The following is a 10,428-nucleotide window of genomic DNA, read 5'->3' as shown; positions in this document are numbered from 1 at the left end:
AAAAAAAATTGAAAAAAAGGAGCAAATGTGAATTTCCTTACCGCCCTCTTTAACGTATCTCAGGCTGGCTATATAGCTACTGCTTTCTTTTCTCTGGCTCAAGCCAAATTCCCTTTCCACAAGCCACTGAGATGGAGAGAAACTTAGTTTTCTGTTCTCCTTGGTGGAGGAAGTCCAGCTCCTCTCCCTGAACAAGGAAGGTTGATTAGGAGTGGGAGGTGACATTCTGACTACCCTGGCAGGAAGAGGCGCCTTCTGGCCCCCTATCAGGACTAGGTAGCTGCTGGGGAGGAAGATACCCTGGAATGGGAGCTTGAGAGACTTGAGTTCTGCTTATCGACAATTGTCCTTATTCCGAAAATTTGGAAATACATGTAGGAGTAATTCTTCAGTAATGACGATACTGATCCCTCTTGGTTTTGTAATGCTTCATGATGTCAAGAACTCTTTCATCTATACTATCTTATTTGAAACTTATCAAAATTGTGTGAAGCGGTTAGACACACGCTATTGTGTCTATATGTATGTGTGTATGTATATATATATTCTAAGTTTTAAAAAATAGGAAAGTGATAGATATTACTTATTGCTATGTAAGAGGTGGGAAGAAAGGAGGCTTGGGGTAGTAAGTGATTTGCTGATAGTCACACCAGCAGATGAGAAGAGCTAAAGCACAAATCAGACCGAACTGCTCTTTTCAAAACCCTGAAGTATTTTTAGAGGATAATACCTGCCCTAAATTACCCTTGTGAGACTCAAATAAAATCATGCTTTTGAAAATGCTTTCAAGAATGAAAACTCGCCATATAGTTTTAAGTTCCTATAGTTTATGATGGGTATGTGAATGTTCTATTTCCCAAGTACATGGGTTCAGCAGGAACCAGTGGCATAAATTCATAGCTCCAGGAGGCATCCTGTTCTCTTTTCTGAAAGCAAATACTGAGGACAAGGCCTCATCCAAGACAAATGCTGAGAGAGAAAAATGCAATAAAAATGACAAATAGATATTGGGCAAACACAGAAAGTAAACATGGCAAGAAAGCAAATTGCTACTGCCCTCCTCTTAAAGGAGATGACATGCTGAACGGCCACCAAAAAGGAGAGGCTGGAAGGATGAAGATAGTCACCAGAGATGAGGACGAGTCTCTGACAGCAGTCTAGATCTGCACAGCGGGTCACACAACACTTAGAGATGGTGAGATGAAAGTGTTGACAGCGGATGGCAACCTCTCCAAGGAATATGTTTGACAGCGCAGAGAGGCCTGGCCCAAGAATAAACATCAGAGGAACACAGGTAGCCTGGGCATCTGGTGTTGGTGTAGAGGTGATTTTAATGTGCGTATGTATGAGTTACTGCTCATATGAGTTAGTTTATCCATCCAGCTATTCCTATCTCTTCATTCATTCATCATTGCCTTCTATCCTGGGCATTGTTCCTGGGGATACAAAAGGGAAAGACAGAGGTCCCTGTCCTCTAGAAGCTCATAGGGCAGTGATGGTGAAAAAGAGGTAAGCAAGTGATCAATCCACATTCAGGTGCTATTGGACAGAGAAGGCCAGATGCAATCGAGGCTCAGATGAAGGTCATCAAAGCCAGGCTTGAGGAGAGTAGGGCAGAGGGGAGGAGAGGGATGGAGGAAGAAAAAGCCCCCATGAGGAGCACAGATTGTATATTGGTTCCTTGTAGCATCTAGGAGTTGCTTTCTGAATCAAGCCAACTAGGACCCAAGAATACAAATGGGGAAGTTTTTCCAACTCAGATTACACTGATAGCCTTTCAGTTCAGTTCAGTTCAGTTCAGTCACTCAGTCATGTCCAACTCTTCGCGACCCCATGGACCACAGCATGCCAGGCCTCCCTATCCATCACCAACTCCCGGAGTTTACTAAAACTCATGTCCATTGCATTGGTGATGCCATCCAACCATCTCATCCTCTGTCTTTCCCTTCTCCTCCTGCCCTCAATCTTTTCCATCATCAGGGTCTTTTCCAATGAGTCAGTTCTTTGCATCAGGTGGCCAAAGTATTGGAGTTTCAGCTTCAGCATCAGTCCTTGCAATGAATATTCAGGACTGATTTCCTTTAAGATGGACTGGTTGGATCTCCTTGCAGTTCAAGGGACTCTCAAGAGTCTTCTCCAACACCACAGTTCAAAAGCATTAATTCTTCGGCACTCAGCTTTCTTTATAGTCCAACTCTCATATCCATACATGACTACTGGAAAAACCATAGCTTGAACGAGACGGGCCTTTATTGGCAAAGTAATGTCTCTGCTTTTTAATATGCTGTCTAGGTTGGTCATAACTTTTCTTCCAAGGAGTAAGCATCTTTTAATTTCATGGCTACAATCACCATCTGCAGTGATTTTGGAGCCCCCAAAAATAAAGTCTGACACTGTTTCCACTGTTTCCCCATCTATTTGCCATGCAGTAATGGGACCAGATGCCATGATCTTCATTTTCTGAATGTTGAGTTTCACTCTCCTCTTTCACTTTCATCAAGAGGCTCTTTAGTTCTTTTTCGCTTTCTGCCATAAGGGTGGTGTCATCTGCATATCTGAAGTTATTGATATTTCTCCAGCTTGTGCTTCATCCAGCCTCGCATTTTGCATGATGTGCTCTGCATGTAAGTTAAATAAGAAGGGTGGCAATACACAGCCTTGATGTACTCCTTTCCTGGTTTGGAACCAGCCTGTTGTTCCATGTCCAGTTCTAACTGTTGCTTCTTCCTGACCTGCATACAGATTTCTCAGAAGGCAGGTCAGGTGGTCTGGTATTCCCATCTCTTTCAGAATTTTCCAGCTTTTTGTGATTCACACAAAGGTTTTGGCATAGTCAATAAAGCAGAAGTAGATGTTTTTCTGGAACTCTCTTGCTTTTTAATGATCCAACGGATGTTGGCAATTTGATCTCTGGTTCTTCTGCCTTTTCTAAATCCAGCTTGAGCATCTGGAAGTTCATGGTTCATATATTGTTAAAGCCTCGCTTGGAGAATTTTGGGCATCATTTCGCTAGTGTGTGAGATGAGTGCAATTGTGTGGTAGTTTGAGCATTCTTTGGCATTGCCTTTCTTTGGGATTGGAATGAAAACTGACCTTTTCCAGTCCTGTGGCCACTGCTGAGTTTTCCAAATTTGCTGGCATATTGAGTGCAGCACTTTCACAGCATCATTTTGTAGGATTTGAAACAGCTCAACTGAAATTCCATCACCTACACTAGCTTTATTCATAGTGATGCTTCCTAAGGCCCACTTGACTTCACATTCCATGATGTCTGGTTCTAGGTGAGTGATCACACCATCATGATTATCTGGGTCATGAAGACCTTTTTTTGTATAGTTGTTCTGTGTATTCTCGCCACCTGTTTTTAATATCTTCTGCTTCTGTTAAATCCATGCCATTTCTGTCTTTTATTGTGCTCATCTTTGCATGAAAAGTTCCCTTGGTATCTCTAATTTTCCTGAAGAGATCTTTAGTCTTTCCCATTCTATTGGTTTTCTCTGTTTCTTTACAGTGATCACTGAGGAAGGCATTCTTATCTATCCTTGCTATGCTTTGAAACTCTGATTTAAATGGGTATACCTTTCCTTTTTCCCTTGCCTTTTGCTTCTCTTCTTTTCTCAGCTATTTATAAGGCCTCCTCAGACAACTATTTTGCTTTTCACATTTCTTTTTCTTGGGGATGGTCTTGATCACTGCCTTCTATACAATGTCATGAACCTCCATCCATAGTTCTTCAGGCACTCTGTCTATCAGATCTAATCCCTTGAATCTATTTCTCACTTCCACTGTATAATCATAAGGGATTTGATTTAGGTCATACCTGAGTGGTCTAGTGGTTTTCCCTACTTTCTTCAATTTAAGTCTGAATTTGGCAATACGGAGTTCATGATCTGAGCCACAGTCAGCTCCCAGTCTTGTTTTTGCTGACTGTATAGAGCTTCTCCATCTTTGGCTTCAAAGAATATAATCAATCTGATTTCAGTGTTGACCATCTGGTGATGTCCATGTGTAAAGTCTTCTCTTGTGTTTTTGGAAGAAGGTATTTGCTATGACCAGTGCGTTCTCTTGGCAAAACTCTATTAGCCTTTGCCCTGCTTCATTCTGTACTCCAAGGCTAAATTTTGCCTGTTACTCCAGGTATTTCTTGACTTCCTATTTTTGCATTCCAATCCCCTATAAGGGAAAGGATATCTTTTTTTGGGTGTTAGTTCTAGAAGGTCTTGTAGGTCTTTATAGGACCGTTCAACTACAGCTTCTTCAGCATTACTGGTCTGAGCATAGACTTGGATTATTGTGATATTGAATGGTTTGCCTTGGAAACAAACAGAGATCCTTCTGTCATTTTTGAGACTGCATCCGAGTACTTCATTTTGGACTCTTTTGTCGACTATGAGGGCTACTTCATTTCTTCTAAGGGATTCTTGCCCACAGTAGTAGATATAATGGTCATCTGAGTAAATTCACCCATTCCAGTCCATTTTAGTTCACTGATTCCTAAAATGTCGACATTCACCCTTGCCATCTCCTGTTTGAGCACCTCCAGTTTGCCTTGATTAATGGACCTAACATTCCAGGTTCCTGTGCAATATTGCTCTTTACAGCATCAGACCTTGCTTCTATCAGCAGTCACATCCACAACTGGGTATTGTTTTTGCTTTAGCTCCATCCCTTCATTCTTTTTGGAGTTATTTCTCCACTGATCTCCAGTAGCATATTGGGCACCTCCTGACCAGGGGCATTCAGTTTTCAGTGTCCTATCTTTTTGTCTTATCACACTGTTCATGGGGTTCTCAAGGCAGGAATACTGAAGTGGTTTGCTTTTATAGAGTAGAAATTTCTCCCTCCTCCTTGCTCTACAACACAGAAGTCTGCTTTACCAAAAAGTCAAAACAATAGGAATTATTTTATTATTAAGGATGATCTCAATAATCAAACGATTATCACAGTTTTCCCCAAGTGCTCTCGTTTACCACCTCCATTAGCTCAGAAGTCTTCTTTTAAGGCATTCGGGGCATCAGGTCCACCATCTCTGAGGCAGACTTATTCATTACATTATCAGCATTAAATCTTTGCACTTTTAGATGTCTCTTCTGGTATGAGTGAGAGGAAAGAACCTTTTCTGTTTGGGCTATTGGCCCCATTTTCAACTTTTAGTAAAGCCATTGTGGGCTTCCCTGGTGGCTCAGATGGTAAAGAATCTGCCTGCAATGCAGGAGACCTGGGTTCAATTCCTGCAATGGGAAGATCCCCTGGAGAAGGGAATGGCCACCCACTCCAGGGTTCTTGCCTGGAGAATTCCATGGGCAGAGGAACCTAGCAGGCTACAGTCTACAGGGTCGCAAAGAGTCTGACAGGGCTGACTAACATAGCAACACAAAGCCATTCTAAATTTGCAAGCCCATTTCCTACCAAAATAGCTTAAAGATCTTAGCTCTAAGACCTCTGGGCTTCCTCGGCCTCTGCTCGCTTGTGTCTGTTCTTTGCATCTCTTATCAACAATTGCCCCTTCCTGCCTCCGTCTCCTGTCTCTGGCCAGGGCGTTCTGATAGGCTCCACCTCTACACTTGGATTTTCTGACTTAGATCCTTGTAGCTTTCCTGTTTTCCAATTATGTATTCATCTTGAATTCTTCCATACTTTAACTTGACCATGACATTTTCCCTCTTTATCCTCACTTCAATCAATGAAAAGTTTTAAATCTTTCCAAGTGTGCCTTTATCCAGCTCATTTGAAGGACCCCTCTTCTCTCTGGCTTAGTGGTTTAATACCCTAGCTATCTACATACTACTCATATACATCATATATTGACCACTACGGCACATTAAAAAAAAAAAACACAGCAACAACTAAACCCTAATATTTGTAACTTAAAAAGACTCTGATACCATCTTGTTGAAATGGAATGATGATCAATTTGCCAGAAAGCAATTTGCCTGAAATCAGTGCTCTTGTTAATCAGCTTGTCTAATTTGCCTAAAATTCAACTCATTAAAAAAAAAAAGAAAAAAACCTGTTTATAGCTCTTTAAGAATTTCATTTTATAAAATTATATCTGCCACATATAGTAGTTTTTGAGGTAATTTTAACCAATTTCTTCCCCAAAAGTATTTCCAATTTAATTTCATATTTTTGATGAGTGTGCATCATATTTGCATAATTTTATGAATGGTAGAATTATTTTGAATCCTTGAATAGCTTTTTATACTGATTTTATTTTTAGATATCAGGAAGATTTTTAGCCAGATTTTCTAAAGATCTTATTTTTCAAAGTTTCTTCTCACAATAAATATTTACCAAATCTATATAAAACTTAATTTACATAATTATTGTTACCAATAAGCAGTGGGGAAAGAACCCACTCCTCTCCATTTTACTATCATTTGGGGGAAGAGTATAATTTTCTCCAGGTGTTCATTCTCAGCCAGGTTCATGTTCCCAGGTGTCCAGTCTGCCACGTGGTGCTTGGAAAATAGAAAAATAGAAGTTCATTCCTGCTGGCCCATTTGTGGGATTTTGGTCAGGTGGACCTAGACTAAAGGCATAAGTCATTGAGGGCTTTGCAAAGCCTTGAGACCTGTAGAATCAAGTTGAGATAAAAAAGGAAAAAACAGATTTTTCTAGGAAGAATATTTTTTGGATGAATTTCTAAAGCAGGTGTACAAATTCTCAAGGCTAAATTGTCCTCCAAGTACATTTTAATGGGGTTATTTGTGTCCAACTTGACATTTGCTTTACTTACAGCTCTCTTTCATTGTGTTGCTTCTTCCATTGAGCCTCAGTTTCCCCTACAGCGTTTCCCAGATTTAGCAGATCCCCCGGGGCTATGCACAGATGAGTCAGCTTTCCATAGTCTCTTGTTTCTGTGTGTAGGAAATCAAATATGGGGACTCATGAGGAACTTTCAGTATGAGTACATATGCTGGCCATGGAAATTAATCTTCTTTCATCAGAACAGTGTTGAATTAATATACTTGAAGATATAGCTAAAGAAATGGGCACCATGATTAACAGATAGATAAAGGGGTGGAAAATATGACCAAGGGATAGGAGGAATAACTCAGTTCAAAATCTGTCCAACAAAATGCCCAGAAGAAATGAACTGTGGAGATGCAATAATCAGGAAGAAATTTCCAGACTTGAATATGTCTCGAATATGACTGCAGATTGCAGAAGAATTCAAAAACAAAAGCGACTACGTTAAACATCTTAACTTCCAATACATTGTAGGGAATTTCAGAATGTTAAGAAAAAACCTCTTAAGACATGTAAATGTGTGACTGAGTCGCTTCACTATTCACCTGAAGCTATCATAAGATTCTTAATCAGCTGTTGTTTGTTCTGTGCTCAGCGTGTGTCTATTCTTTGTGACTCCATGGACAGTAGCCCGCCAGGCTCCTCCATCCATGGGATTTCCCAGGCAAGAATATTGGAGTGGATTGTCATTTCCTTCTCCAGAGGATCTTACTGACCCAGGAATCAAACTCTTGTCTCCTGCTTTAGCATTGAACCACCTGGGAAGCCTGGGCATTGATCTCATTAACCTACTGACAACAAAGGGGGTTTCCCAGGGGGCACAGTGGTAAAGCATCTGCCTGCCCATGCCGGAGACACAAGCACAAGTGACATGGGTTCCATCCCTGCGTGGGGAAGAGCCCATGGAGAGGGCAATGGCAACCCACTCCAGTACTCTTGCCTGGAGAATCCCATGGACAGGGGAGCCTGGCGGGCTGCAGCCCATGGGGTCACAGAGTCAGACACAACTGAGTGGCTGAGTATACACTGACAACAAAAAGTGCCTGAAGACAACATAAGAATGCCTTCAAACTGCTGATTACCTATGGGTGGGGGAGGGCTGGATTGGGAGTTTGGGATTAACAGATGTAAACTCTTATATTAATATATAGAATGGGTAAACAAGAAGGCCCTACTGTATAGAGCAGAGAAGTATATTCAATATCTTGTAATAAACCATAGTGAAAAAGGATATTAAAAGAATATAAAAGGGAATGGTTACCCACTTCAGTATTCCTGCCTGGAGAATTCTATGGACTAGGGAGCCTGGCAGGCTACAGTCCAAGGGACTGCAAAGAGTCAGACATGACTGAGCAATTACCATATAACTAATATGAGAGTTGGACTGTGAAGAAGGCAGAGTGCCGAAGAACAGACGCTTTTGAACTGTGGTGTTGGAGAAGACTCCTGAGAGTCCCTTGGACTGCAAGGAGATCCAACCAGTCCGTTCTAAAGGAGATCAGTCCTGGGTATTCTTTGGAAGGAATGATGCTAAAGCTAAAACTCCAGTACTTTGGCCACCTCATGTGAAGAGTTGACTCATTGGAAAAGACTCTGATGCTGGGAGAGATTGGGGGCAGGAGGAGAAGGGGATGACAGAGGATGAGATGGCTGGATGGCATCACCGACTCGATGGACGTGAGTTTGAGTGATTTCCGGGAGTTGGTGATGGACAGGGAGGCCTGGTGTGCTGCAATTCATGGGGTCACAAAGAGTGGGACATGACTGAGCGACTGAACTGAACTGAACTGAATATATAAATATATATATATATATATAACTTAATCACTCTTCTGAACACTTGAAACTAAGACAACATTGTAAATCAACATAAATACAAACTTTAAAAAATTTTGAAAATGCTGATTATCTCATCTAATATAGAAAATTATCCACATGTATAATAAAAACTCTAGAAAACTAGGGATGAAAGGGAACTTGTTAATTTGACCAAACTATAGTGAGCAAGCATCATCATTTAATGGAGTACTTTTAGAGAACACATTTCCTTTGAGATGTGGTATTCTTCAGTTCAGTTCAGTCGCTCAGTCGACTCTGACTCTTTGCAACCCCATGAATCGAAGCACACCAGGCCTCCCTGTCCATCACCAACTCCCGGAATTCACTCAAACTCACGTCCATCGAGTTGGTGATGCCATCCAGCCATCTCATCCTCTGTCGTCCCCTTCTCCTCCTGCCCCCAATCCCTCCCAGCATCAGAGTCTTTTCCAATGAGTCAACTCTTCGCATGAGGTGGCCAAAGTACTAGAGTTTCAGCTTTAGCATCATTCCTTTCAAAGAATACCCAGGACTGATCTCCTTCAGAATGGACTGGTTCTAAAGGATGGACAAGGATCTCCTTGCAGTCCAAGGGACTCTCAAGAGTCTTCTCCAAAAACCACAGTTCAAAAGCATCAATTCTTCGCTGATTGCTATTACTAATGGTCCTAGTGATTCTGCATGAAAAGAAAAATAGGACTTACAGAATTAGAAAGGAAGGGGTCAATTGTCATTACTCACAGACAGGCTGATTGTCTATGGAGAAAATGCACAAAAGTAACCAACAAAATTTTGTATTTAGGCTGTTTATAATGCAAGATCATTGGATAAAATATCACAGAAAATATTAAAAATAAAATTCCATTCACAAGAGAGACAAAACAATGGAATATCAAAGAATTAAGGAGTTCATAAACTTTTGATGTAGAAAAAAAACTGTATTAAAGGACATGGAGAAAAGACCCAAAAAACGCAGAAATCTTTCATACTCTTGAATGTGGTATGATGAAATATTATAAGTATTCTGGTTCTAACTTAATTTACCAATCCAATTAAATGCCAATGAAAACTCCAGCTGCATTTTAAAAGAATTCTATATAATATATTTGGAAATCTATGTGAATGAAGTTTCCAAAATAGCTAAGCCAGCTTTCAAAAACAGCAGAGAAAAGAAATTTACCTTACAAGATGTCTTGCAAGTATACGTTTTTCTAATCTGCCTGATGGGAAAAGGAAATATTCTCTGTCCAATGTGAATTTTTGTCACTGTTCTTCCAAATTCTTTCTGGATGTATCTTTTCCCAGTCTCAGATAGTTTTCTCCCATGCCTGTGTTTATCAGTATTCAGTTGAATAGTCAAAGAGGAACCCAGCAAGATTGGTGGAGTTCTCTTTTTCTATGTCCCTTCTCTTCCGTACTCTATCTTGTGAATTCTAGCTACCTTATCTCTCTGATTTGTGACTCTGTTTCTTTTACTCACAGAGTCTACCAAACTCTACCTGAGTTTTGTCTTTTTCCCCCCTTGCACTGCGCCCTGAAAACTCTGAAGCCAGTAAGCTAGACTGATTTCTTCCCCCCGATTTCTTCATTTTCTTCCCCATTTATCAGGGAGTATTCTACATTACCTGCTGTCTACTGACTCGAAAATTCTTGCTTCTGTTGTTTGTTTGTTTTTCAGAAAGGAAGGTAAGTCTAGTAAATGTACTTCATCTGGGTTGGAAATGGAAGTCCTAGTGTAATATTATTAATGAAAGAAAGAATAGACTCTAAGAAAAATACGTTCATCAAATAAAAATTTTAAAAACAATTCATGAAGAAATTAAAAAAAATTGATATCTAGTAATTGCTGTCACAGAC

Source organism: Budorcas taxicolor, chromosome 16 (genome assembly GCF_023091745.1).
Source record: "Budorcas taxicolor isolate Tak-1 chromosome 16, Takin1.1, whole genome shotgun sequence".
In the NCBI taxonomy this organism is placed as follows: domain Eukaryota; kingdom Metazoa; phylum Chordata; class Mammalia; order Artiodactyla; family Bovidae; genus Budorcas; species Budorcas taxicolor.
Note: the sequence above shows the minus strand (reverse complement) of the source record.